The sequence below is a fragment of the Pan paniscus genome, chromosome X (genome assembly GCF_029289425.2).
Source record: "Pan paniscus chromosome X, NHGRI_mPanPan1-v2.0_pri, whole genome shotgun sequence".
NCBI lineage: Eukaryota > Metazoa > Chordata > Mammalia > Primates > Hominidae > Pan > Pan paniscus.
The window spans coordinates 128,708,905-128,731,861 of NC_073272.2; the positions used below are offsets into that span (position 1 = coordinate 128,708,905).

Sequence of the window (22,957 nt, forward strand, 5' to 3'; positions counted from 1 at the left end):
CTTTTTTCTTTGTCTCTGTTGGATTGGCTTAATTCAAATACCTTGTCTTCGAGCTCTGAATCCCTTTCTTCTACTTGTCCAATTCTATTGATGAGACTTTCCACAGAATTTTGCATTTCTATAAATGTGTCCATTGTTTCCTGAAGTTTTGATTGTCTTTTATTTATGCTATCTATTTCCTTGAATATCTCTCCCTTCACTTCTTGTATCATTTTTTGGATTTCTTTACATTTGGCTTCACCTTTCTCTGGTGCCTCCCTTATTACCTTAATAACTAATCTCCTGAATTCTTTTTCTGGTAAATCAGGGATTCCTTCTTGCTTTGGGTCCATTGCTGGTGAACTAGTGTGATTTTTGGGGGGTGTTAAAGAGCCTTGTTTTGTCATGTTACCAGAGTTGGTTTTCTGATTTCTTCTCATCTGGGTAGGCTCTGTCAGAGGGAAGGTCTAGGGCTGAAGGCTGTTGTTCAGATTCTTTTGTTCCATGGTGTGTTCCCTTGATGTAGTACTCTCCCCCTTTTCCTATGGCTGTGGCTTCCTGTGAGCCAAGCTGTAGTGATTATTGTCTCTCTTCTGGATCTAGCCACCCAGCTAGTCTGCCAAGCTCTGGGCTGGTACTGGGGATTGTCTGCACAGAGTCCTGTGATGTGAACTTTCTATGGGTCTCTCAGCCGTGGATACCAGCGCCTGTTCCAGTGGAGGTGGCAGGGGGAGTGAAATGGACTCTGTGAGGGTTCTTAGCTTTGGTGGCTTAATGCTCTATTTTTGTGCTGGTTGGCATCCTGCCGGGAGGGGGCGCTTTCCAGAAAGCATCAGCTGTGGTAGTATGGAGAGGAACTGGCAGTGGGCAGGGCCCTAGAACTCCCAAGATTATATGCCCTTTGTCTTCAGCTGCCAGAGTGGATAGGAAAGGCCCATCAGGTGGGGGGCAGGGCTAGGTATGTCTGAGCTCAGACTCTCTTTGGGCAGGTCTTGCTGTGGATGAGTGTTTGGGTTATCTCCCAGGTCCTACAAGAGCAGTCCCCTTCCTTCAGCGGGTCTGTGGGTCCTCTCAGGATTGATGATTTATTCTTGCAGTTGATCTGGAGCTACAATTCATGATGTGAGCCTCCGCACGCTGCTCTCTACATCCGAGTCGGGGCTGCGAACTAGTCCTGCCTCCCATCTGCCATGATAGTATTGTGTCTCTTCAGTTATCACATTTTGGTTCCTCCAGTACAAAAACCAACCTAGCATCATGCATTACATTTAATTATCATGCCCCTTTAGTTTCCTTTAATCTCAAATGGTTCTACAGCCTTTCTTTGTCTTTCATAACACTGACATCTTTGAAGAGTATAGGCCTGCTATTTTATAGATCATTCCTCAATTTTGGTTTGTTTGATGTCTCCTTATGATTGGATTCAGGCTATGCATTACCAGCCAGAAAACTACATTAATGACATGTTCTATTCAGAACACCATATTTAGAGGACACAATATCTACCTGTGACATTGATTTTGATCACCCAGTCAAGACATTGTCCAGTTTTTTCACTATATACTCTCTTTCATTTCATAATTAAAATGCAATCTATGAAGAAACACTGAAACTATGCAAATATCTATTTACTCATCAAATTCTCCCCTGCCATAGTTAGGATTTATTGATGATTCTTGCCTCAAGCCTCTGTACTACGATGGCAGCAAAATGGTGATTTTCAGTTCTACTATTCCTTCCACAGATATCAGTCAGCATGCTACCATAAAAAAGAGCCCTTTCTTCTCATTTATTTATCTATTTATTATTGGTGTACACTTTAATGGTTCCTACACCTGCCTGTGCCATTCACAATAGGGACTAGCTAAAATATTATAACAGATGCCTTCAGAGGTTTCAAACATATGCAAAAAGCTTTAGCTTTTGTAAGAGATAAAGAAAGCATGAGTATCCAGAGGTAAAGGGAAAAAAAGCTAGTAAACCTATAGAAAATCCTGGTGGTGTGTTAAATCAGACATAATGCCCATTAAATGCAGTTATTTGTGGTAATAAACCCAAAATCCAAACAAAACCACTTTGTTGTTTCCTTGAAAGCACTGTACCTATTTACATGTAGCACCTCAATTTTCAACCACTAGCTCAGCAAGGATTGTTCCAGGAACCTAGTTTTGTCAAAAAAAATTGAATTTAGCTAAATGCATCATGACAGTTGGATTTCTCACAGCTCCAGAAATAGATATACATTCTTGGGGTGGGTTGGCAGAGAGTGAGGGATTGGACTGCAGGAGGTGGTAATTAATCTGATAAAAATCATTCAAACTGTGAAAAAATTAATCCTGCTGAGATTTCAGGGTGTGCTCACAGTTCAGTTAGGGGTTGTACAAACCACATCAGCCACACTGAGATACTTTAACAATTAAGATCTGATGAGGCCCGGGGGAGACTTTGTTATCTTTAGATTTAAAAATCAGGACTGCAAATCCAAAGAGCACTTTACAGACCAGTAGATTTGGAATTGGGTTTAAACAAGTCATGTGAGGACTATGCACAAAATTTCTTCATTAAAGCATACAGAGAAGGCCATATCTTTTCCCAGGTGTCTTTATTTTTCCTTTTTATTTTACCCCCTTCCTAAAGCTGGTCTCAAATGTGAGTTCCTTTGGTCACAGCCAAGTTTGGGCAGGCCAGGTAAATTTTGGATTGCCTTCTGCTGAATCCCTCTCAAAGAAAGGCTCCAAAGCAAGAATTACCTTACACTTTCTGAAACTGAAAATGTCATTTATGGTTTAAAAAGGCCAATACCAACTTTGACTCATGCTGTCTTACAAAGGAGTTTTGTGCTACCTAAGATGTAAAAAGCTTTCAGGAAGACGTGATCTGTATAAGAAAATGTTGAAATGCTTTGGAAATATCAATAGTTTATGGGCCTAAGAAGACAGTTTTTTAAAAGATCTCATCCCAGAAAATTGAGAACACAGGACTGATGTAAACATATAAAAAACAGGGATTTCTTGGCACTTATTTTATCAGACTTTGGTTATATTTTTAAGCTTTTTTGGGAAAGGGACAAATGCTGCTTGTAAGGTAATAATTATAACAGGTTTACATGAAGGGTTCAAGTTTTAAAAACCAAAAGTGAATTTTCTAATTTCAAACCATATGGTGGATCAGTCAATCCATTGAAATGATTCTTTTGCACTAACAAAGCCTGACTTTCTGAGTTCCTCCACGATAAGAACCTTGAACATTTAGTTGGTAACCAAGTAGTGAGTTCATTGCCTTTTGGGGAGAATTTCAGTTTTGGTCCCTGCCAGGTCTAAAACAGAGGAGTACTGGCTGTTGTGCACAAACCACCCACAGGGTGCTTTAAAGAACTCTTGACATGTTGGAGACACAAGATTCAAATTTGCTATTACGCTGCTATAATATTGTTCAATTTCTGAAATGACTTTGTGATCTTTAGAATGATGGGATTTCTCATAGAACTCTTTGGCCTTGAAACATACTTATTCACAACATTTGTCATATGCAGCGACATTCAACTACAGCAGAGTAAATAGGTTTAAAACCGTGAGTTCCGCCTGCTGGAATGCTTTATCATTATGCCTTGGCATCCTCAAATGCAATAAATGTGGAAATTCGGAATTGAAGGGCTTGATTTCTAGTCTCATTGGCCTCTCTCCCTTTGAATTAATGTGCTGCCATTGAGTTCAGCAATAAAGTACCTCATGCTAACAGAGAGAAAATATCAACTTTCTTCCTGTGCATATGTGAATTTGGCAAAATAGCAGTAAGAAGGCAATATAAAAGTAAAAATGATTTAGCTGTCGTGAATATGAGAAGGTGAATTTAATGCATAACTAACATCCTGCAGAATTTGTGGTTCTGGCATATTGGGGGAGGTAAAACATTAATTGAGTTAAGCTTTGGAAGAAAACCATTTTTCAAATGATAAAAGCAAAGCAGAATTCCGGATACTTTTCTCAATATAATGTTACATTTAAATCACCTTATCATCATCATCATTAACAACAAAGAATTGCTGTTTAAAATTTTCTGTTTCTAGTCATGAAAAGCATAGAGAAGGCATGATCTATATTATCCCCGTTACTAGCTCGAATGGTCTTGATTGGTTCCTCTCTTCTTCCAGTGTGCTACTCCTGACAGCTGAAGCCATCTGCAGAGTGAGCCACAAGCTCTGAGACCAACTTGTTCCTCATCAAGGAAGGAATTGAAGGAACATTAGTTCCAAGGGTCCAGCTGATGATCTTGCTGGCTCCAACCTTGTTTGACAAAAATGTCTCATCATTCGCAACTTTCATTTCCCCTTCTTCCTTTAAGTTTCAAAACCACACAACCCAGTTGTCAGTTACCAGGCTTCCACCTCACCAAATAGCTTCTTGTGTCCATGTATGCATATTTCCTGCTTCTAAACTATACAGTGCTATTCTCCTCCACCCTTCCAGGATAATTGTGCCCTTGATGGATATCCCTGAGGCTGGCCATTTATCCGAACTGCTTCGTGCACTAGCTCTTGCTGGACATGGAGTTGAGTCTGTTGCTGAGTTGGGATCATCCCAATATGCTGGCTTAATTTCCAGTTCCTGATCTCTCTTGCCTGGCCCGTCCTGCTGCCTTCTAACATTTCTAACACCATTTCATATATTCATGACTTTGGACATAAGCTGGCTTGCATGACCAACTATTTGCCTTATGTATTCTGGGGAAAAGTCACTTCCTAGTTTTTCTTCCTCTACCACTTATTAAACAAAATTTCCCTTGTCTTTTTTCCCCAGGCCCTTTTTCTTGCCACCAATCCAAGTTGTGATTTTATTCCCCTGTAAGAATATGAGCTCCATAGGGTCAGAAATCTTGTATCCCCAAAACTTAGCATAGTAGGTACTCAATAACTATTTGCCAAAAAATAATTTGTTTTAAGCAATTTTGGCATATTTATTGATTTCCTCTCGGTCTTATCCACTGAAAAGATCTTTTTACAATTATAAGCCTAGACCAGCACACAGTGCCTGGTATATAATAGGAGCTTAAAGAATGTTGAATGACAACATAGTGTTGGAAGTTCTGGCCAGGGCAATTAGGCAGGAGAAGGAAATAAAGGGTATTCAATTAGGAAAAGAGGAAGTCAAATTGTCCCTGTTTGCAGATGACATGATTGTATATCTAGAAAACCCCGTTGTCTCAGCCCAAAATCTCCTTAAGCTGATAAGCAACTTCAGCAAACTCTCAGGATACAAAATCAATGTACAAAAATCACAAGCATTCTTATACAACAATAACAGACAAACAGAGAGCCAAATCATGAGTGAACTACCATTCACAATTGCTTCAAAGAGAATAAAATACCTAGGAATCCAACTTACAAGGGATGTGAAGGACCTCTTCAAGGAGAACTACAAACCACTGCTCAAGGAAATAAAAGAGGATACAAACAAATGGAAGAACATTCCATGCTCATGGGTAGGAAGAATCAATATCGTGAAAATGGCCATACTGCCCAAGGTAATTTACAGATTCAATGCCATCCCCATCAAGCTACCAATGACTTTCTTCACAGAATTGGAAAAAACTACTTTAAAGTTCATATGGAACCAAAAAAGAGCCTGCATCACCAAGGCAATCCTAAGCCAAAAGAACAAAGCTGGAGGCATCACACTACCTGATTTCAAACTATACTACAAGGCTACAGTAACCAAAACAGCATGGTACTGGTACCAAAACAGAGATATAGATCAATGGAACAGAACAGAGCCCTCAGAAATAATGCCGCATATCTACAACTATCTACCTGAGAAAAACAAGCAATGGGGAAAGGATTCCCTATTTAATAAATGGTGCTGGGAAAACTGGCTAGCCATATGTAGAAAGCTGAAACTGGATCCCTTCCTTACACCTTATAAAAAATCAATTCAAGATGGATTGAAGACTTAAACGTTAGACCTAAAACCATAAAAACCCTAGAAGAAAACCTAGGCATCACCATTCAGGACATAGGCATGGGCAAGGACTTCATGTCCAAAACACCAACAGCAATGGCAATGAAAGACAAAATTGACAAATGGGATCTAATTAAACTAAAGAGCTTCTGCACAGCAAAAGAAACTACCATCAGAGTGAACAGGCAACCTACAAAATGGGAGAAAATTTTTGCAACCTACTCATCTGACAAAGGGCTAATATCCAGAATCTATAATGAACTCAAACAAATTTACAAGAAAAAAACAAACAACCCCATCAAAAAGTGGGCAAAGGACGTGAACAGACACTTCTCAAAAGAAGACATTTATGCAGCCAAAAAACAATGAAAAAATGCTCATTATCACTGGCCATCAGAGAAATGCAAATCAAAACCACAATGAGATACCATCTCACACCAGTTAGAATGGCAATCATTAAAAAGTCAGGAAACAACAGGTGCTGGAGAGGATATGGAGAAATAGGAACACTTTTACACTGTTGGTGGGACTGTAAACTAGTTCAACCATTGTGGAAGTCAGTGTGGCGATTCCTCAGGGATCTAGAACTAGAAATACCATTTGACCCAGCCATCCCATTACTGGGTATATACCCAAAGGAATATAAATCTTGCTGCTATAAAGACACATGCACACATATGTTTATTGCGGCATTATTCACAATAGCAAAGACTTGGAACCAACCCAAATGTCCAACAATGACAGACTGGATTAAGAAAATGTGGCACATATACACCATGGAATACTATGCAGCCATAAAAAATGATGAGTTCATGTCCTTTGTAGGGACATGGATGAAATTGGAAATCATCATTCTCAGTAAACTATCGCAAGAACAAAAAACCAAACACCGCATATTCTCACTCATAGGTGGGAATTGAACAATGAGATCACATGGACACAGGAAGGGGAATATCACACTCTGGGGACTGTGATGGGGTGGGGGGGGGGAGGGATAGCATTGGGAGATATACCTAATGCTACATGATGAGTTAGTGGGTGCAGCGCGCCAGCATGGCACATGTATACATATGTAACTAACCTGCACAATGTGCACATGTACCCTAAAACTTAAAGTATAATACAAAAAAAAACCAAGCAGAAAAAAAAAGAATGTTGAATGAGTAAAAATAAATTTTTCCAATGAAATACACCTCAGATGGGTAGAAATATGCATTAATATACAAAAGGTTAGAGTAGGTGGCCTAAGAAAGCCTGTATTTCAGGAGAATTACAGGCATGTAAAGTGCATAAAACGTATTTCTAAAATTCCTACAGGTTATCAAAGGCCAGGGCTGGGACAATAGTGTGACAAGCAAGGCACTTCCCTTGGACACAAAATATCCGGGGCAGCAAAAGACTCAGAATTAAGATGACTAGCATTTTAAAACAATATTTTTTAAAATCAAAGTTAATGTAAAAATACATAGTGAACAGAATATAAAAAATTTAAATAAAAATAGTAACAATGTAGTGCCTAGCCATATTAGAGCCTGTGGCAAAATAAAAAAATAGGAAAATTGATTATTATCTATAGTGTCTCCTGACTTCTAAAGATGATGGATCCCAAACAAAAGGTAAAACTAGGTTGCGACATGAGAATGTAAATTGTACAAGCCCAGAGAAAAGTAAAATTGCTCTCTATAAGAAAGGGGGCAGACGTGGAATAGAATCTAGGAGAGGGCAGGAGGGCAGAGAAGCTGGAGAGACAGAAATATTAGCGGAAAGAGGAAGGGAAAAAACAGGGGAAAATCAGATAAGAAGAAGACTTTGGGTGAGATATGTCCAATAAGGGAATCAGATTAAATTTCCCTCTGTTATGCACAATGTAACCCAGTCTTCCATTTCCCCATGAAATATTCAGCAAAATGCACATTTCCCTTCAATGCTTTGGGAAGTGGATTTATTTGGGGGGATGAATGACAGAGTTCTGTGTTTTGTCTCAGGAAAGGCAAAGGGCAGGAGCAGAGACTATGCAAGGAGTTTCGAGGAGGATACAGTCTGTTCCTTCTTCATTTAATCAGTCACCAAGTTCTAGCAATGCTACCACTTAAATATTTCTTGATTCTGTCTACTTCCTTATGTCTCTACTGCTACCATCACCTTACCTCCTAACTAATTTAAAAGGTCTCACTTTCCCTGCTCTTCAATTCATGCCCCATGCTGCAGCCAATGAGCTTTCCAAAAATCTCATGTCAATCCCACTGCTCCTGGAATAATCTAAATGCTTCAACATGGCTTCAAAGTCCTTCATGATCTTGCCCCAGTATTATCTTTTACCATACCTCATTACACCCAATGCACCAGATGCATGAGACTTCTTTAAGTTTTTTGAGTGAATGAAAGATGATAAAGTGGGAAAAATTAAGAAGCATAAAGGTAGTACATAAGAAAACAGTTGCAAATTAAAGAGCTAGACATCAAAATTACAATCATTAAAAGAACAGGGGGATAAAGCCAATCAAGTATAAGATCTGCTTCATCACACCCAAACTCTTCCCAAAGAAATTCATTTGGTTTACGGCACAGTTATCCCTCCGTATCTACAGGAAACTGGTTCCAAGTACCCCCACAGATACCCAAATCCAAGGATGCTCAAGTCCCTGATATAAAATGGTGTGATATTTGCATATAACCTGCATACATCCTCCTTTATACTTTAAATCATCTCTATATTACTTATAATATCTAATACAAATTAAATGCTACATAAATAGTTGTTATGCTGTATTGGCTTTTTATCTGTATTATTTTTAATTGTTGTACTGGTTTTGGTTTTTATAGTTTTTTAAAAAAATATTTTTAATCTGTGGTTGGTTTAATCCACAAATGCAGAACCCATGGACATGGAGACTCAACTGTATATCATTATTTTCTTATTTTATTCTGTAGTCCAAGTCACCAATAGTGTGATATTGAAATAGCTATTAAGTTTATTGGCTTTGACTGAATTATATACATCCCACATAAAGACAGAACTCTGGTTATTATATCCAGAGCAGAAAAAAAATTAGCAAATTCTTTAATAAAAATCCTAATTACATTTCTTTTGTAAAATATTCATTTATCTGCTTAAAACAAGATGGATTACTTTCATTAAAGTTATTAATGCCCATTAGTAAAGAATAATGTGCTTGAACTTTCCATGTTCTTAGATTGACCACAGGGACACACACTTCACCAATGCCGGCATGCTGTCATTTAAAATCAAGGTGCCAAGTCTATCTAAAGCTAAAAGGCTATTCTTCTCAATAGAGGTAAAAATTGAGCACAGACATATGGATTTGCTGGTTGTTCTCTTTTCTCCTTGGGCTTTTCTGTTGCTCTTAGATATGGAGAATTACCTAAATTCTAGCGCTATGCTGTCCAGTATGGTAGCCACTAGCCACTTATGGCTATTTAATTTTAAATTTATTACAATTAAATAAAATTTAAAATTATGTTCCTCCATCACACTAGCCACATTTCAAGTGCTCAATAGCCACATATAGCTAGTGGTCGCTGTACTGGACAGAGTAGATATAGAATATTTCCATAATCACAGAAGGTTCTAATGGACCGAACTGTTCCAGTACATTCCAAAGCCCCCACTCCCAGTACAAGGATTCAAATGGAGCTCTAATATCTCAGCTTCCCCCTCCTGACATTCTGAAAAGATTTAGATATTGAAATAAATCCCCTATTACACCTCAGCCTCAGTCAAAGTGGAGACTTTGACAGTTTCATTACTGCCTTATCAAGTCACTTCATGATTTTTTAAAAATTATTATTCTAAAAACCCATTTATCCAGACCGGATTTAGTGGCTGTTTGAAGTCTATTCATTTAATAGAAACTGACTTCCAGCACATGATTCCTGGCTTCCTTGCCCCCTAATGTGTTCTATACCTAGCAGCACTCACAGTTATGTCCTTTCCAAGAAAGCTCCCTTCCATCAGCCACATTCACAGATCCATTTAAAATCATGTTCAGGCATTTGCTTTATGTTTTCACAGTCACAGGAAATTACTTCTTTCACTCAAGTTTCATTTCTTTCTTTCCATTTTATTTTTATCTTCTTCAGGAAAAGACTGTCTACCATGGCAATAAAGTATTTGTGCTCTCTGCAGCCAGACAATTGAAGAAGAAACACTGACAAGCATATTGCTATATCAATAATGCACTATCCTTCACAGACAAAAGGCACAGCTACTGACCCACCTCTAGTAAAGCGCAGGCCTTGAACTGTGTCGCCAGAGGTGAGAATGTATTTGACTTAATCCATCTGATAATGATCATTTGTGTATTCGCTGCCTGGACTTAGGGTGCCATCTGTGGCCAGATTGGGGCTTAATCTGTGACCAGGGCCAGGACTCAGACTTGACTACAGTTAGGAAATGATTTTGTGGCCAGAATCAAGGTTCAACTTAATATCCGATTCTGATGGCTAAAACATACATGAGGATTAGGGATTAGAAGCCCTGTGTTCTAACCACTTAACCTAGGCAAGTTGCAGATAATAAAAGTTTTTGGCAGAAGTTTTTAACTTTTACCTGTATCCCAAGAATAGTACATTTTGGGGCCATGCATGCTGTCAGTCTCCTACCCCCTACCTATAGAGCAGACATCATTAATCAGCCATGGCCTTCTTTCCTGCTGTGTTCAGATGAGGCTCCAAATGACTTCTCACCACATTGCCCTATGTGGCCACTACTATTCAATCAGAATTGGCCCAAAAGATTAAACCTATTTATCATCTTTGTTACAGAGGTCCGTGAACCAAGCAGCATATTACTTCTGGAAATAAGACTTATGATTCTGACCATTTTTGAGGTCAGAGGAAGGTAGGGAACAATCAACTTAAGGGTAGGACCCAAGGCAAATCAAAATTTTACAAGCACTCCCCTGACTCAAAGGTGAAGAGTTGGCACAGGCAGCCTGAGGAGAGATGGGGAAAGGCAGGAGTGTTACTGTCAGGCCACTTGCTCTAGTCTTAACTTTACATACTGCTTGAAATAACAAGGTTTTATGTCAATTGGATAGATACATTTGCACTTCTTTCCACCTTTGGCTGCCTGAGTGAGTGAATAATTTTAGTCTCCTTCTTACTATGAGCAGCTACTGAGACACCCCCAAAATCAAAGTCCAAAAATATTCAACTTATTTTACCATTTCCTAGAAATGACTGACTTAGAGCAGAAACTGAGTCTATCTAGAGTGGAATCATTTTTTTCCAGGTATGCCTTTAATTCTCTGGAGAGCATACTCCTGGGTTGTCTCTTTTCAATTTCCAGGACCACACATACTTACTAGATTTACTGTCTTTCCAGAGACGTGGTCCACAACCCTACCAAAAGCTTTAAGTTCACCACACTTGAGAACAGGGTGCTACTCTAGTTCTAAGCACTCGAACTTTTTCCAACTATCGCTCCAAAGAATCTCAGTGTTGGAGTGACCCTTAAAATTTGCCTAGTCCAGCCACCCACATAGTGCTTGAATCTCCTTTACAGCATCCTCAACAAGTTGTTATTTAGCAACTTTGGGGCAATTCCAGAGCCAGGCTAACCACTATTCCCCAAGGCATTCATTCCACCAACATCTGTGGAGTGCCAGGATGAAGTGCACTATGCACAGCACAGTTCTCATTTCTATATATTTCTTCCTTACATTGTGCCCCAAACCTCTCCCCTGATTCCTTCCACCCATTGGCCCTGGTCTGCTTCATGATACCTTACAAAAAGAAGGTATTTTTTTCTTTCTTTTTTATTTCTTCCATATGACAGCCTTTTAAATATCTGAGGACAGTTATGCCCTTCCCTGCATTTTCTGTTCTCCCAGCTAATCAGGCTCTGTTCCTCTGGCTGTTAGCCATAAAGTCTCTTTAACATCCTACTCGTCATTTTCTAAACATGTTTTGCTTTATTAATCTGTCTCTTCAAGTTGCAGAACTGAATGTTTTAAGTTTGGCTTGATCAGAGTTGATTAAGGCAAAGCTTTAATTTTCATTTCTCTAGAAAAAAGTTCCATTGATAGAAATAGAAAAAAAGTCTATTGGTTCATAAGTCTACATTCCCTTTCTTTGGATATCATCTCATACTTTTGACTCATTGGGCTCCCTACCCTCTTTTATTCCTCCTCCTCATTACTGCATCCACTCTATCAGGTCTTCCTTTAAAATATTTCTTGGGTCTATCACTTTCTTCTGTTGTAATAACTCTCATCCACAACTTGAGTCCTAATCACCTCTTGCCTATATCATTACAATGGTCTCCTAACTGGTCTTTCTGTATCTATTCTTCTTCCTATTTTGGTTCATCCTTTGTCCAACTACCACTTTGTAAGGTATCACTCCGATGGTAGTTTAGTATAATCATTCAGGGCCTGGACTGTGGAGCCAGACTATTGGGTTCAAATCTCAGCTCTACTATTTATGAGAATTATTTTACCTAATATCTAAAGCTCTATATAATCTGGCCCCAAACTACTACAAACCAGATAGCTTGCTTTGGATAAGTTACCTGTTTCTTCACCTATAACATGAGGGAGTGGATTAATTTATCTTAAATGCCCCCTTCAAGGCCAGACATTCTATAATTCAACCTTTCTAGTCATTTGCCCCTTCCTATCCAACTGTACTATGTACAATTGCCTGAAAAAACCTTGTTCTTTCTGGCATCTATGTCTTTGCTCATGCCACGAGAAATGCCTCTGCCTATCTATCCTTTAAGATATAGCTCAAATGTCATCCTCTCCATGAATCTTTTAATCAGAACAGTTTACTTTCTTTTCTGACGTTCCCAGGATGATAACCTTCTTTGGCTCTTGTGATACTGATCATATTCTACCTTATGGACACATGTCTTATATCTTCTGCCAGGCTGTAATACAGGGACAATATTTTTTTTCAGCTACGTGTCCAGCTCGCTGTGTCCAGCACAGTGCCTTTTACATTGTAACATATTATAATACTTATTGAATAAATCCTTACTTACATGTGACAGAAAAGTTTAACCACGTGTTAGTGTATCTTCAACGAATTCACATTTCTTTGACTATATTCTCAAAAAATATTCAAAAATCAGCAAATACCCACTCTGAGCACTAATTGGGCATGCCTTATCCCTCTGGAAATTCCTGAAGTTTTTAAAACAAAAATTTATTTTAAAATTAAATGATTCGTTCCTTAAAAATTAGTATGTCCAAACAGTTAAAATATAAGAACTATATAACTGTAAAGTCTAGGAACATTTAAAATCTAGGAAATTTAATGAGAGGATTGACTAAATCAAGAATGCCAAGAGAAAACGAGGAAAAGCCACTCCCCTACCTATGAAAAATGGGCAAAAGGGCCTGCTCAAGAAGATGGCCGGGGTGCTCTGTAAAAATCTCATGTGACAAACTTCTTTAGCTATTATGATATCTTTAAATGTCAAAATAGTGAGGTTGACTATCCTTTCCTACACACATAGAGGAAGTGACATGAAGGGCGCAGGCCAAAACTTCCCTTACATAAAGTTTTCTGTCCCACCTGCCAGTTTGTCTTGCATAGACTCTCAGAAATCTCCACCATTATTTGATTTCTTTTGCAGTGACAAAGATTGTATATATTTATCAAGTGCAATGTGATGTTTGGAAACACGTATATGTTATGAAATGGCTAAATAAAGTAAATTAGTATATGAATTTCCTCACATAGTTATCATTTTTTGTGGTGAGAACCTTAAAATTTATTCCCAGCGATTTTCAAGAATGCAATAGATTGTTATTAACTGTAGTCACCATGTTGTAAAATACATCTCTTGAACTTTTTCCTCCTATCTAACTGAAACTTTGTATCCTTGACAAATATCTCCCCAACACCCCCACCCCCAGTCCCTGGTAAACACCATTATGGTTTCTGCTTATATGAGGTTAACTTTTTTAGATTCCACGTATGAATGAGAGCATGTGATATTTGTCTTTCTGTGCCCAGCTTATTTCACTTAACATAATGTCCTCCAGTTCCATCCATGTTGTTGCAAATGACAGAATCTCATTTTTTTAATGGCTGAATAGTACTCCATTGTGTATATGTACCACATTTTCCTTATCCATTCATCTGTTCATGAACACTTGGATTGCTTCCAAATCTCGACTGTTGTGAATAATGCTGTAATGAACATGGGAGTATAGATATCTCTTCAACATAATGATTTCATTTCCTTTGGATATATACCCAGCAGTGGGATTGCTGGATCGTATGGTAGTTCTATTTGTGTGTGTGTGTGGTTTGGCAATTTTATGGGCAGTGGTAAGTAAAAAAAAAAAGGGGGGTGAAACATGGAGAAAAAAGTTTTAGGAACCTCCATACCGTGTTCCATAATGGCTGTACTAACTTACATTCTCACCAATGGTGGACAAAGGTCTCCTTTTCCCCACATCCTTAACAGCACTTATAATCTTTCGTATTTTTGATAATAGCCATTCTAACAGGCATGAGGGAATATCTCATTGTGTTTTTAAAATTTTCTTATTTTTATGGGCATATAGTAGATGTATATATTTATGGGATACATGAGATATTTTGATACCAGCAGACATGAGTAATAATCCCATCAGGGAAAATGGGGTATCCATCACCTCAAGCATTTATTCTTTCCTTGTTTTGTAAACATTCCAATTACACTCTTAGTTATTTTTAAACGTACAATAAATCACAAAAAATGGAAAGATATTCCACATTCATGGATTGGAAGAATCAATGTTGCTAAAATGTCCATACTATCCAAAGCAATCTACAGATTCACTGTAATCTCTATCTCATACCAAGGACATTCTTTATAGAAATAGAAAAAAACAATCAAAATGTATACGGAACCACAAAAGACTCAGGATAGCCAAAATAACAAAAACAGAGGAATCATATTACCTGACTTCAAATTATACTACAGAGCTATAGTAACCAAAACAGCATTATCTTGGCATAAAAACAGATAGATAGACCAATGGAACAGAATAGAGAACCCAGAAATAAATCCATACATCTACCATGAACTCATTTTTGACAAAGGTCCCAAGGACATACATTGGGGAAAGAACAGTCTCTTCAATAAATGGTGCTGGGAAAACTGGATATCCATATGCAGAAGAATGAAACTAGATCGCTATCTCTTGCCATAAACAAAAATCCAATAAAAGTGGATTAAATACATCAACCTGAGATCCCAAACTATGAAACTACTAAAGACAACTTTGATGAAACTCTCCAGGACATTGGTACTACTTTTTAAATTTTTTTTTAGATTATTTGTTGGCATATAGGAATGCTACTGATTTTTGTATGTTGATTTTGTATCCTGCAACTTAACTGAATTTGTTTATCAGTTCTAATCATTTATTGGATGAAGTCTTCAGGTTTTTCCAAATATAAAATTATATCATCTGCAAACAAAGATAATTTGAATTCTTCCTTCCCAGTATGGATACACTTTATTTCTTTCTCTTGTTTGATCACTCTAGCTAGCAATTCTAGTATTATGTTGAATAACAGTGGTGACAGTGGGCACCCTTGTCATGTTCCAGATCTTAGAGGAAAGGCTTTTCAGTTTTTCCCCATTTAGTATCATACTAGCTATGGGTCTGTTGTATATGGCTTTCATTGTGTTGAGGTACATTCCTTCTATACTGTTTTTTGAGGGAATTTATCATGAAGGGATGTTGAGTTTTATCAAATGGTATTTCAGCATCAATTGAAATGATTATATGGTTTTGTCCTTCATTCTGTTGATATGATGTATCACACTGATTGATTTGCATATGTTAAAACATTCTTTAACCATGGGATAAATCCCACTTGGTCATGATGAATGATCTTTCTAATGTATTGCTGAATTTCGTTTGCTAGTACTTTGCTGAGGATTTTTGCATTGATGTTCATCAAGGATATTGGCCTGTCGTTTTCTTTTGTGATGTGTCTGTCTGGTTTTGGTAGTGGAGTAACACCAGCCTCAGAGAATGAGCTTGGAAGTATTAATTCTTTCTCCATTTTTTGGAATAGTTTGGTATTAGTGCTTCCTTGTTGGGTAAAATTCAGCAGTGAAGCCACTGGGTCCCGGGCTTTTCATTGCTGGGGGGCTTTTTATTATGGTGTCAATCTCATTACTTGTTATTGGCCTATTCCAGTCATGGATTTCTTCATGGTTCAATCTTGGTAGGTTACATATGTCTAGGAATTTATTCTTTTCTTCTAGGTTTTCAAATTTATTGGCATATGGTTGTAATAGCCACTAATGATACTTTGAATTTCTGCAGTATCAGTTGTAATGTCTCCTTTTTCATCTCTGATTTTACTTGGGTCTTCTCTTTTTTTTTTCTTAATCTGACTAAAGGTTTGTGTATTTTGTTTGTCTTTGCAAATAACCAACATTTTGTTTCATGGAACTTTTGTAATGTTTTCTTTGTTTCAACTTCATTTACTTCTGCTCCATTTTTTAAATTATTTCCTTTATTCTATTAACTACAAGTTTGTTTGCTCTTGCTTTTTTCTGCTTCTTTAAGATGCATTATTAGATTGTGAATTTGAAGTTTTTCTACTGTTTTGATGTAGTCATTTATAGCTATAAATGTCCCACTTAGTACTGCTTTTGCTATATTACACAGGTTTTGTTATCTTGTGTTTCCATTTTCATTTGTCTCAAGAAATTTTTCAATTTTCTTCATAATTTATTTATTGACCCATTGATCATTCAGGAGCATATGGTTTAATTTATCTGTGTTTTTATCATTTCCAAATTTATTGTTGTTATTCATTTCTAGTTTTATTCAATTGTGGTTAGAGAAGATACTTGATATGTTTTCAATTTTTTTAATTTTTTGAGACTAATTTTGTGGGCCAACATGGTGTTTCCTTGAGAATGGTCCATGTGCTGAGGAAAACAATGTGTATCCTGCAGCCATTGGATGAAATATTCTGTAAATATCTATTAAGTCCATTTGGTTTATAGTGTAGATTAACTTCAATGTTTCTTTATGGATTTTCTGTCTAAAAGGTCTGTCCAATGCTAAAAGTGGGGTGTTGAAGTCTCCAGCTATTATTGTATTTGGTCTACCTCTTTAGCTCTAATAATATTTCCTTTATATATCTGGGTGCTCCAGTGTTGGGTGCATATATATTTATAATTGTTATACCTCCTGCTGAAGTGACCCCTTTATCATTGTATAATGACCTTCCTTATTTCTTTTCATAGATTTTTGTCTTGAAATCTATTTTGTCTCATACAAATATAGCTACTTTTGCTTTTTTACTTTCCATTTGCATGAAATATCTTTTTCCACTCTTTATTTTCAGTCAATGTGTGTCCTTTTCTTTCTTTCTTTCTTTCTTTTTTTTTTTTTTTTGAGACGGAGTCTCGCTCTGTCACCCAGGCTGGAGTGTGGTGGTGTGATCTCGGCTCACTGCAAGCTCTGCCTCCTGGGTTCATGACATTCTCCTGTCTCAGCCTCCCGAGTAGCTGGGACTACAGGCACCCACCACCGTGCCTGGCTAATTTTTTTTTGTATTTTTAGTAGAGATAGGGTTTCACCATGTTAGCCAGGATGGTCTCAATCTCCTGACCTCATTCATGATCCACCCACCTTGGCCTCCCAAAGTGCTGAGATTACAGGCATGAGCCACCACGCCTGGCCCAATGTGTGTATTTATTGGTGAAGTGTGTTTCTTGTAGGCAACAGATCGCTGGGTCTTGTTTTTTAATCCATTCAGCCACACTGTCTTTTGATTGAAGAGTTTAGTCCATTTATATTCAACATTATTATTGATAAGTAAGGACTTACTCCTCCCATTTTGTTATTTTTTGTTTCTTGTAGTCTTCTCTTTTTTCCTTTTTACCTTCCCATTTTCCTTTTTGTGAAGGTGACTTTTTCTGGTGATATGATTTAGTTTCTTGCTTTTTATTTTTTGCGAATCTGTTGGATTTTTTGATGTGAGATTACCATGAGGCTTGCAAATAACATCTTATAGCCTATTGTTTTAAACTGATGGCACCTAGCATGTATTGTGAAAGCAAACTAACAAAGAGAAAAGTAATAAAAACTCTATACTTTCAGTCCACCCTCCAATGCTTCTTAACTTTTTGTTGTTTCTCTTTATGTCTTATTATACTCTCTCTGTCTCGAAAAGTTGTATTTATTATTTCTATATGTTAACCATTTATTCTTTCCACTCAAGGCATGAGTAGTTTACACACCACACTTACAACGTTATAATAGTCTCTGTTTGTATGTGCACTTACTATTATCAGTGAGTTTTGTACCTTTAGATGATTTCCTATTGCTTGTTAATGTCCTCTTATTTCAGACTGAAAAATTCTCTTTAGCATTTCTTGTAGGATAGTTCTGGTGTTGATTAAATCCCTCAGTTTTTGTTTGTGTGGAAATGTCTTTACTTCTCCTTCATGTTTGAAGGATATCATTACTGAATATAGTATTCTAGGATAATTTTTTTCCTTGAGCACTTTAAATATGTCATGCCACTCTTTCTTGGCCTGTAAGTTTTCCACTGAGAAGTCTGCTGTCAGATGTAATGGAGCTCCTTTGTATGTTATTTGTTTCTTTTCTCTTACTGCTTTTAGGATCTTTTATCCTTGATTTGTGGGAGTTTCAGGTAGTCTTCTTTGGGTTAAATCTGCGTGGTGTTCTATAACCCTCTTGTACTTGTATATTGACATCTTTTTCTAGACTTGGGAAGTTCGCTAATATTATCCCTTTGAATAATTTTCTAACTCTATCTCTCTTTCTACCTCCTCTTTAAGTCCAATAACCCTTAAATTTGCCTTTTTGAGTCCATTCTGTACATCTTGCAGGCATACTTCTTTCTTTCTTCTTTCTTTCTTTTTCTCCTCTGTGTATTTTCAACTAGTTTGTCTTCAAGCTCACTATTTTTTTCTTCTGCTTGATCAATTCTGCTATTTAAAAACTCTGATGCATCTTCAGTATGTCAATTAAATTTTTCATCTTCAGAATTTCTGCTTGATTATTTCTAATTATTTCAATCTCTTTGTTAAATTTATCTGATAGAATTCTGAACTTCTTCTCTGTGTTATCCTGCATTTTGTTGAGCAAAGCAGCTATTCTGAATTATCTTTCTGAAATGTCACATATCTCTGTCACTGCAGGATTGGTCACTGGTGCCTTATTTTGTTTCTTTGGCAAGGTAATGTTCTCCTGGATGATTGCAATGCTTGTGGATGTTCATCAGTGTCTTGGCATTAAAGAGATGGATACTTATTGTAGTCCTTGCAGTCTGGGCTTGTTTGTACCCATTCTTCTTGGGAAGACTTTCCAAGTATTCAAAAGGAATTGAGTGTTATGATCTAAATCTTTGGTCACTGCAGCCATATGTGCATTAGGGAGCACATCAAGCCCATTAATGTGGTTACTCTTGCAGACTCAGAGGTACCACCTTGGTGGTCTTGAGTAAGACCTAGAAGAATTCCCTGGATTACCAGGCAGAGACCCTTGCTCCCTTCCCTTACTTTCACTCAAAAAATGGAGCCCCTCATTCCATGCTGAGCTGCCTGTAGCTGGGAGAGAGAGGACTAAATCACCCCTGTGGCCACCACCACTGGGACTGCACTGGGTCAGACTTGAAGCCAGCACAGCCCTGGGTCTTGCCCAAAGCCCAAAGGCTGAAATTTCAGTAAGCTTGTAGTGGATGCTGCCAGACTCAGGTCTCTACATTCAGGGCAGCAGGCCTTCCTCTGGCCCAGGGAAGTTCCAGAAACGGAAGCCAAGTGTCAAAGCCTGGAATCGGGGACCACGAGAGCCTGCTTTGTGCTTTAAGCCCCTGTGGCCAAGCTGGTACCTAAGCTGCAAGACAAAGTCTCTTTTACTCTTCCCTCTCCTTTTCTCAAGTAGAAGGAGTTTCTCATGCCCACCATATCTGGGAATGCACTGGTCACATCTGAAGTGAACAAGGCCCTGGGTTTCACCCAAGGCCTGAAGCCCATGGTATTTCCTGGGAACCACTGATGTTTACTCAAGGCATAAGGACTGTTTAGTCAGTAAATGATTAATCCTGTCAGGACCAGGTCCTTCTCTTCAAGGAAATGAGTTTCCTTCTGGCCCAGGGTGTATCTATCAATGTCATCCAGGAGCTAGGGCCTGGAATGGGGGCCTAAGGACTCTCCCTGGTGCCCTACTCTACTGTGGCTGAGCTGATATCCAAGTTATAAGACAACATCCTCTTTACTCTTCCCTCTCCTCTCCTCAAGCCAAAAGAGGGATTCCCTCCTAGAGCTGGGAGCTGCACCGCCTGGGATTGGGGGAGTAGTGATGCAAGCATTCCTTTGGCCACCCTGGCAGGTGTCTCACTGTGTCATGTGCACCCCAAATCCACTGGCTCCAAGCCCAGCACAGCACCAGAACTTGATCAAGACTTGCAGTCCTTGTAGCCTAGACTGCCTTTCAAGTTTATTTAGGACCCCAGAGTGCTTTAGGCCTCAGTGGTGGGGCTAGCCAGAACTCAAATTCCAATTGCTGGGATGGGTGATTCCCCTCTGGTAGGGCTGAACTAAATGCTCGCTCCATTGGTACTGGCTGAATTCTTCTCTGTGTTGCTTTCTGCTGTGATAGAGCAACACTGATGTCCAATGTAAAGTCCCACAATCACTGTGCTTTCCCTCTCTCAAGCACAGAGATTCTCTCTCAGTGCCACATAGCCACTGCTGGAGGATCAGGGAAGGGTGGTGTCAGCAGTTCAAGACTGTTTTTCCTACCCTTTTCAGTGCGTCTTTACTTGATGTGATGTTAAAATCAAGTACTGTGCTCACTCACCTGATTTTTTTGTTCTTATGAAAGTGTTTCTTGTGTGGATAGTTGTTCAATTTGGTGTTCCCTCAGGGGAAATGACCATTAGAGGCTTCTGGTTGGCCATCTTGCTCCATCTTCTCCCATGATTGCTTCATTGTAGTTTTAATTTGCATTTATTTCCCAGATTATTAGAATTGTTGAGCATTTTTAAATTTACCCATTTGCTATTTGCATCCTTTCTTTTGAGAAATGTCTATTCAGGTCCTTTGCCCATTTTTTTTTCTTTGAGACACAGTCTCGCTCTGTCACCCAGGCTGGAGTGCAGTGGCACAATCTTGGCTCACTGCAACCTCTGCCTCCCAGGTTCAAGCGATTCTCCTGCCTCAGCCTCCTGGGTAGCTGGGATTACAGGTGCATGCCACCACGCCCAGATAATTTTTGTATTTTTAGTAGAGATGGAGTTTCACCATATTGGCCAGGCTGGTCTCAATCTCCTGACCTCATGATCCACCTGCCTCGGCCTCCCAAAGTGCTGGGATTACAGGCATGAGCCACCGTGCCTCGCCATCCTTTGCCCACTTTTAAGTGAGGTTATTTGGTGTTTTTATTGTTGCTGTTGAGTTGACTTCCATATGTATTATGGATATTAGTCTCTTACCAGATATATGATTTGCAAATATTTTCTCCCATTCCATTGGTTATCTATCACTCTTGTTTCCTTTGCTGTGCAGAAGCTTTTTGGTTTGTTGTAATCCCATTTGTCTATTTTCACTTTTGTTGCCTGTATTTTGGAGTTCATATCCAAAATATCATCACCCAGATAATGTTATGCACCTTTTTGTTTATGTTTTCTTCTAGCAGTTTAACAATTTCGTGTCTTACATTGAAATCTTTAATCCATTTTTAGTTGATTTTTGTATATGGTGAGAGATAAGGGTATAATTTTACTGTTCTGCATGTGAATATCCAATTTTCCCAGCACCATTTATTGAAGAGACCATCCTTTCCCTATTGTGTATTCCTGGCATCTTTATCAGGAATCAATTGACCATAAATTCATGGATTTATGGAATCCCCACCATTACTTACTTTGTCCTATGATGATACTGAAGGCCCTGGGTTTCTGATTTGATACTGCCAAAGAGGAGGACAGGGGTAAGATTATGGGAGACAGCACAGAAGAAAGTACTTAAACCACATTTTTTGTCAAAGGCTAGATATGCTATAGCACTGGGAGTTTGGGGGAAACTCTTATAAGTTCCCATTGGCATCAATGCCCTTTGCTCTACCCTCTCCTTATAGAGGGAACCCTCCCCTTTATGTGACATGTCTTGGGGATGAAACCTCTCAGAGTTTAGGAGATCTTTCTCTCATATTCAGTAGTATCAGTACAAGGCCATAATATGTTTCAGTATTTATCAATTACCTCTCAGTCACTTTTCACTCTTTGAAGCACTTACACATACATTTTTATTTAAGTTTCAAATATTAGATATAATGGGCAGTCACTCTCCTGAGCACTTAACATGAATTACATAATTTAATCCTCATTAAAATTTCATGAGGTAGGCACTATAATCCCCATTATACAAATGTGCACGGCAATACACAAAGAAGTTAACAAATTGCCCGAAGCCAGACAGCTAGTAAATAGTGAAGCTAATGGTCATACTCAAATTTGCTTGACTCTAGAGTCAGTGCTGTTGAACAAGTTATATATATATATATATATATATATATATATATATACGCACACACATACATATAATTTTATATATATATTAGTGTATTTATACTTTTTAACCTGCTTTTTCACTCAATAAATATTTTAGAATCTTTTGATGTCAGTAAATGTAACTTTACATTACCATTTTAAATGCACTTTACTGTTCCATTATAAGGCTGTACTAAAATTTATTCAATCTCTTATTGATAGAAATTTTTCTTGCACCTATTTTTTTACAATTTAAATGGTATTGTGATGAAAACCTTGTACATACATACATTTTCATGCATGGGTGCACTATTGACTCAGAATAAATTCTCAGAAGCTCTGGGCCACTTTTGGGATGTGACCAGAGTGACCTGAAAAAAGCCTTTAAGAAAGGCTTCAAGGAAACCTCTTTAGGGACAGAGCTAAACCAATGGCTTCATAAAGCCAAACACAAATTCCCAAAAGCAGATACGTTTAATGGAGAGCACACAGGAAAAGAAAAAAAG

At 38.1% G+C, this 22,957-nt stretch overlaps 1 long non-coding RNA gene across 2 annotated transcripts in view; it reads left to right on the plus strand.

Moving 5' to 3' along the window:
- LOC129395348 (uncharacterized) overlaps positions 1-22,957 on the plus strand; it is a 270,621-nt gene that overhangs the window by 173,140 nt on the left and 74,524 nt on the right. Inside the window, exon 1 of one of the 2 annotated variants that reach the window (XR_010111186.1) lies at positions 9,438-10,209. The exons of the other annotated variant lie outside the window; for it this stretch is intronic. This is a non-coding gene — a long non-coding RNA (uncharacterized LOC129395348). Of the gene's footprint in view, positions 1-9,437; positions 10,210-22,957 lie in introns of those variants that run through there. 2 annotated transcript variants of the gene reach the window in all.